The 6,499-nt window shown below is 38.7% G+C and overlaps 1 protein-coding gene and 1 pseudogene across 1 annotated transcript in view; both read right to left on the bottom strand.

The window, feature by feature from the left end:
- LOC101992275 overlaps positions 1-192 on the bottom strand; it is an 863-nt pseudogene extending 671 nt beyond the window's left edge.
- The window catches only part of Ghr (growth hormone receptor), a 258,732-nt gene that overhangs the window by 204,402 nt on the left and 47,831 nt on the right, over positions 1-6,499 (bottom strand). The window lies entirely within an intron of this gene.

Raw genomic sequence — 6,499 nt, 5'->3', positions numbered from 1 at the left:
TGCCTTGCCTTGCCTTGCCTTGCCTTGCCTTGCCTTGCCTTGCCTTGCCTTGCCTTGCCTTGCCTTGCCTTGCCACTATGCTTATTTACTTGGTTTTTGTCTTTTTGGGCCAACTTTCTGGCATCTCTTTTCTTGTCATCTTTGGGTGGCATGATGAAGTTCAGAGAGTGGCAACAGCCACTCTCAGAGTATGTTTTGAAAGTATCAGAAACACATTAATATTAAGCTGGTCCCTTCTTTTTTTTTTTTTTTTTTTTTTTTTTCGAGACAGGGTTTCTCTGTGGCTTTGGAGCCTGTCCTGGAACAAGCTCTGTAGACCAGGCTGGTCTCGAACTCACAGAGATCCGTCTGCCTCTGAAGCTGGTCCCTTCTGTAATGCAGATATCCCAATGTTCTCATGATTTCCTGAACAATCAAAATGGTACATTCTGAAAAGTGTGAATATTTACCTGTGAGTTTTCTGTACTGCGGGACTTTCAAGAAATCTTTTAAAGGAACAGCTTCTCAGCTTCATAACATCAAAGGAAAAGTGAGTGGGGCATGGCCAAAAGGATGAAAAACACAACTTTAAAGCAACAGAGGAGAGTAACTTCTACATGATTCTTCTAACTATCCTGGAACCAGATGAACTCAAGGAACTCGGTGTCCATAATATTTCAGTTAAATCACTTTTGTCATGATTAAACAATCTCACCAGCTGCTGGCTGTAGGTATGGTAGTTTTGGTAAAATTCTTGACATCCAAGCATAAAAACCTGACTTCAAAAGGCCACATGAAACCAGGCATGGCAGTAGCCTCCCTAATCTCTGTATTTCTGCAAAGAAATAGGAAACAGGGAAAGGAAGCCTGGGACTGCAGTTAGTCTGTTCTATGTGGCAGCAGCAATAAAGACAATGGCTCGTGTATGTGCATATGTGCACGCACGCTCGTGCACACACACACCGAGAGAGAGAGAGAGAGAGAGAGAGAGAGAGAGAGAGAGAGAGAGAGAGACAGAGAGAGAAGACAGACAAACAGAGGCAGAGGAGAATCAGAGAGAGACACAGAGAGATTCCAAATATAAATAACAAGTATTTACTAAATTGATATTTTAAAAAGAGAGAACTTACAGATTAAGAGATCATCTGTGGCTAAAAGTACTGGCCTTAGATTCAAGAGGATGGAGTTTGGATACCAGCAGCCATTTACCAAGCTCAGGGTCCCACAAACACCTGTCACTGCAGCTCAGAGAGATCCACTTCCTACTTTTAGCCTCCACATGCATGCAAAAAGTTGTGTATCAGCCAAGTAATACACTTTGCAAACACACAGACAGACCCACAAATTCATAGAGCAAATATTAAAAAAAACTTTCTATTTAGAAATGATTTTCATTTATTATTTTATTGAGTTAAATATTAAATACACAGAATATACTCCAATTAAAAATTCAACTCTATGTTTTATTTAAAAAGCAGACTTAACCAGGTCATTGTTATAATACAGAAATAAAACTGAAAGCAAGCTAGCTTCCAAGAATATTTGTAAATTGCCTGTCTAAAACTTACCACATAAGTTCCAATGAGAGACTAGCACTAAGAAGTGCATGAGCTATTAAGTCTAATCATCAGGGTTTTCATCAGACCTTACTGTAAGATGAATAGTGAATATTTTTAATAGGTAATATGTGTTCTAATTAAGTATTCCTATTTTCTCTATATTGTCTGAGAATTTGAGAAAACAATACAGATACAGTTAGAGGAACATGAGCAAGAGGGAAAGATTATTGAAAAGAAGACCCAGAGAACTTAAGACTGTAATGAAACTTAATTCTTCTGCATTTTGATTATATATAACTTCTAACCCAAAACTCCAGATTCTGCTCCCTCAACACTAATCCTGGTTGGTGCTGTCTGGCATCTCATCTATGAGTCGGTCCACTTTTCTCCAATATGTAGAATGAATAGGAGATCCTCAGAAAGTGTTAAAAGTAAAATAAGAAAGGAAAAGAATAAGAGGCCGAGTCTTCTCTAGATAGCTGGAAAATCAATAGATGAGAATTGGATCTAGAAAGGTAACTGAAGATTTAATTTAGAGTTAGCAAGATAGTGGGTGAGAAAAATTTATCTGGGTTCTATAAAGTAAGGAGAAAAGAAGCTAATGGGAAATCCAGATAAAGTCAGGTGTCTGTGATGAGTCTCTCAGCAGGGAATCTGTTGTGGACAGTCTGGAGTTTATCTAGGAGTCAGTTCAGAGAGCCACGGATTGACAAAGTGGGGGCAGAGGACAAGCCATGCTAGACACTATCCCAAGTCTATCCACAATTTACAATAAGAATTCCTATGTAAGGCAATTGTTATGAATGCTTTTCATTTAATATCTTTGTTTCCTCTGACAGAGATAATAATGTGGTTAACAGGAAGTGAAAAATCACATATAACCTCTCAAACACAATCATGAGACACTCACTCAAGAAAAAAAACCAATGTGTCATTAGTGGGAATACAGGCCTCTCTACCTAATTTATCTCTTCTTTCTATTTTTATTATATGTAGATGTCAATTTACTTTGAAATATATAAGGAATTTAAAGTCAATTTCTCTAAATTGTCAGATCAGTTCACTTATAAGATATGAGAGTTTATTTTCAAACGAAATTATTTAAAAATCCAAGATTATTTTTAAAATGAAGTAAATATAGTCTTGTTTTAATAAAGGTCAATGATCAAAGGCATGGACAATGGCTGTCCCATAAGAATATGCAATAGATTTCTGGGGGAATGTGACTACCAGGCAAACATAAGGACTCACGTGAAAGACTGGGCACAGTGCTGTGTGTCTGTAACCTTACTGCTGCTATTTTGAAAGAACCAAGGAATTAAGACAAAAGATCCCTGACTCATTGACTGGGGAGTCTAATCAAACAGGTGAGGTCTGGGCTTCTTCTGAGGCCTTGTCTAAAAAATAACGTTATAGAACGATAGAGTAAGACACTGATGTCATTTGCTGGTCTCCACACAGATGCACACACAAGTGTATACAACCCCCCTACACACAAATACACACACACACACACACACACACACACACATACTCACATGGAAAGATACACTAAAATGTAAGTGAAGTGTCACCAACATGGTTACCTGGACATAGGCTGAGCAAGGTTGACACCAGTGTACGTGAAAGAAAGGGATGGAGAAAAGTCCATGAGATCTCAGCACTACACAAAGAACTTTAGGCAATTGAAAAAGACTGGAAAAAAAGGAAAAGTGGCCTTTTCCAGAGAAGAGAACACCAATTGGCTCTACAGGGCCAATGATTATCCCTCATAACACGCATATGGTCATCAGTTTCAGAACTGAACAGGCTGTGTTAGGAATATATGTACATATAAATACGTATATGCTATTCATGCAATAACAATTAGTGAAAACGAGCTCATACATTTGAAGGAGAATGGAGAGTGAATTCATGGGGGATTTTGGAGGTAGAGAGGGGAAGAGAAAAAGGTTGTAATTAAAATATAATCTCAAATTAAAGTAGAAAGAAAGTAAATACACCACACAGCAACACTCCCATATACACAGAGAAAGATTACATAACAAAGTCAAAAACCATTATCTAATAAATTATATCCACTATAATATACCAAGTAGATTTCTCATTGTGTGTTATTGTGTTGGACTAAGCAATCCTACTACCCTGACAACTGTAGAAAGTATGCTCCACAGAGTTATGTGCAGCTTGCCAAGCTTGAGAATGGTGATCGATTATGCTGCTACTGTGTTTAATAAGCTATGTCTTATCCCCATTTTAAATTACACTGTTTCATCTTAGTATGTAGCTGTAAATCATAAGCAACATGCCCTTTTGGCTGGAACAAGTCTCACAGACCTGACTTAACTATAAATCTCTGTCATTAGTTCCTCTTATTGCTAATTTAATCCTTTTTTTTCTTTCTTAACATATCCTTACGCACAACACTATGACAGGTACCTATTTGATGTAAGTGTCTGGTGATCCACGCCATTTTTGTTGGTGCTTGTATACTCTGTGATGGTTTTATAGTGATGATTTTCCTCACAGAGTGCCGCTAACATGAAATTCACACATATACCCATACATACTTCATGTAAGCACATATATAGACCAAACGTTCAGGTATTTCATTTCGTAAAGGCTGGCTATTCAGCGGTAAAGAACAATGACATCTTGAATTTTGCATGCAAATGGATGGAAATAGAAAACACTATCCTGAATGAGATAACCCAGACCCCAAAAGATGAATATGGTATGTAGTCACTCTTTAGTGGACTCTAGCCATAAACAAAGGACATTAAACCTATAGTTCACAAGCCTAGAGAAGCCAAATAACAAGGTGAACACAAAGAAAAACATATATAGATCCTCCTGGGAATTGGAAGCAAACAAGATTGTCAGGCAAAAGTTGGGAGCATGAGGGTGGGGGTAGGGGTGGGAATGGGGTTGGGGGATGGGAAAAGGGGGAGAGAGAAGGGAGAAGGGAAAGACTGGGGAGAGCTTGGGGGAGTGGGAAGATGGAGATAGAGGAAGGGCGGATATAGGACCAGGGAAGAAGGTATCTACATTAAGGGAGCCATTTTAGGGTTGGCAAAAGACTTGGCTCTAGAGGGGATCCCAGGTGTCCATGGGGATGTCCCCAGCTAGGTCCTTGGGCTGCACAGGAGAGGATGCCTGAACTAGCCTTGCCCCAATATCACACTGATGATTATATCGAGATGGAGACAGAGACCCTCTTCAGAGCAAGGGACTGAGCTCCCAGGGTCCAGTTGAAGAGCAGAAGGAGGGAGAACATGAGCAAGGAAGTCTGGACCGCGAGGGGTTGGTCCACTAGCTGAGTCAGAGTGCCGGTTCTAATGGGAGCTGGACTAGGACTGATTTAGCATGTGATCAAACCAGACTCTCTGAATGTGGCTGACAATGGGGGCTGACTGAGAAGCCATTGATAAAAGCATGGGACTTGTTTCTACTGCATGTACTGGCTTTTTGGGACCCTAGTCTATTTGGAGGCACAGCTTCCTAGGCCTTGATGTAGTCGAGAGGGCCTTGGACTTCCCACAGGGCAGGGTGCCCTTCCATCTCTTAGGACTGGATGGAGGGGGGGCAGTGAGTGGGGGAGCAGGAGGGAAATGGGAGGAGGGGAGGAAGTGTAAATTTTTGAATGGAAAAATAAAAATAAAAAAAGACTGGCAGTTCACAAAACATCTCAGGGTATTTTGCAAGATTCGAAATGTCCTACTGATTTAAATGGTAGTTATTTTTAATATTTTTCATATATAAAATGCGAAAACCTGATACAATAGAAGAAAAAGATTGTTCTCTATTATTCTCATCTTATTCTTTACATTAATTAAACTAGGAATGAATAAGACATATGCAAATAAATTGTCCTTTTTTAAAAATCTCAATCATTTATAAACACCAGATATTTGCAAGCCAAATGAATGTTCCAAATTTATGTTTCATTTGACTTGAGTTACATTTTTATAACATACAGCATCTCTTCTTCAAAATAGATACGATCGGATGCCTCCTAGCACTTCCCTCATCTGAGCACAAGTGGAACTCCATCTGAGGTTGCAACAAAACAGAAATATTTATATTCTTGCTTTTCATTACATTTTATTTTTATTGCAGAGGGTCCAATCATTCCTATTACAATTTCTCAATACATATGCAAATAACTTGTACACTATTTCTTCATGTATTTTAAGTCCCTTAACATTTTGCTACTTTTCTTCTTGGTATTTTCATCCTATATTTATAACTGCCTTTTAAAGAACTGCCCTAGTCATATGAAGTTACAGGTAAAATCGTTGTTAAACCTCTTTTGCTTTGTATTTGGCAGATTGTAGGAGTAGTATCTTAAATGTCATTGACAAAGATTATGGATTATTTGTGTCTTTAAAGATTCAGGCATTGTGGGACCTTCAGAAACTGAAAAGCTTCTTTAAAACAAATGACACGGTCAACAAGACAAACGGCAGCCTAAGGAATGGGAAAAGATCTTCACCAACCCCACAACAGACAGAAGACTGATCTCCAAAATATACAAAGAACTCAAAAAAATTGATCATCAAAAGAACAAATAATCCAATAACAAAATGGAGTACAGACTTAAACAGAGAACTCTCAACAGAGGAATCTAAAATGGAAGAATGACACTTAAGGAAATGATCAACATCCTTAGCCATCAGAGAAATGCAAATCAAAACAACTCTGAGATTCCATTTTATACCTGTAATAATAGCCAGGATCATAAACACTGATGACAACTTATGCTGGAGATGATGCGGAGTAAAGGGAACATTCCTGCCTTGCTGGTGGGAGTGCAAACTGGTACAGCCCCTTTGGATATCTATGGTGATTTCTCAGAAAATTAGGAAACATTATTTTTTTAATTTATTTATTTATTAAAGATCTCTGTCTCTTCCCCGCCACTGCCTCCCATTTCCCTCCCCCTCCCCCAATCAAGTCCC

The sequence above is a fragment of the Microtus ochrogaster genome, unplaced genomic scaffold (assembly GCF_000317375.1).
Source record: "Microtus ochrogaster isolate Prairie Vole_2 unplaced genomic scaffold, MicOch1.0 UNK61, whole genome shotgun sequence".
Taxonomy (NCBI): domain Eukaryota; kingdom Metazoa; phylum Chordata; class Mammalia; order Rodentia; family Cricetidae; genus Microtus; species Microtus ochrogaster.
The sequence above is the reverse complement of the archived record's forward strand: the minus strand, read 5'-3'. Positions and strand labels throughout refer to the sequence as shown.